Below are 935 nucleotides of genomic sequence, written 5' to 3'. Positions count from 1 at the left end.
GGTGCCAGCAGGTGGCAGGAGCCTTCCTGGGTTTGGTCCTTACCTCACCCTGCTTGGCATTGACAAATCAAGATCATCTCATTAGCGCTGCCTCCTTGACCACTGCCCACCCAGTGCTGGCCCTAGATATGGAACTGGGCTGATGGGGATGTGTTTGGATAATCTCATGTGACCTTACCTGGGGCCAGCCAGCTAAGCAGGAGGGACATGGCAATGTTTCTCCTTCCTCTGCCGGAGAGGGAGCCAGCTCATGCCCATGAGCTCACATACAGATGGGGCAGGGTCTGGAGAGGTGATGCAGCTGAATGGAAGAAACAAGGCCATCAGTGTACCAGCTGAGAACCTCAAGTATAGAGCCATGTGATGGTCCCATAGGGGAAGGGATCAGAGGTTTGAAGCTTACAAGCTGAGTTCAAATCTCAGTGGGACCAGCTGGGGAATTGTTGGTTTGTGTAAATCTTTGAGTATTGATCTTCTTGCCCCTCTGGCTCAATTCTACTTTGTGCTTCTTCACTTTCTCTATGCAAGGACTTTGGAGAAAAACTCTCAAGCATCTGTTCCAGTGGTGCAATGGGTCAGTGCACAGTATTTATAAAGCAGTGTGTATAGGAGACATGCTGAGGTTGTGAATTCAAACCTCACCTGGAGTAGTGGTTTCTAGTTCCTACTGGACTGCCCCTTTCCACTGATTGCTGTGGGATCTGGAATTTCAGCTCAAAGGAATCTGTCAGTCAAAATTCCCCCTTTACATATTATGGCCTCATCAGAGTGAATGGTGGGTGGCCAGTATCTAAGGCCAAGTGGTGTCCAGGGCCTTGGTGCCCATTTTCTCCCCTTACCCAGCAGCAGCAGCAGCTGCTGTCCCTTTCAGCCATTGGGTTAGCTCAGGCAGGGAGGCAGGAAATGGGGCAAAGTAGCTGGACAAGCTGAGGGAG

The sequence above is a fragment of the Pelodiscus sinensis genome, chromosome 26 (assembly GCF_049634645.1).
Source record: "Pelodiscus sinensis isolate JC-2024 chromosome 26, ASM4963464v1, whole genome shotgun sequence".
Classification (NCBI taxonomy): domain Eukaryota; kingdom Metazoa; phylum Chordata; order Testudines; family Trionychidae; genus Pelodiscus; species Pelodiscus sinensis.
This window is presented reverse-complemented; position numbering follows the sequence as displayed.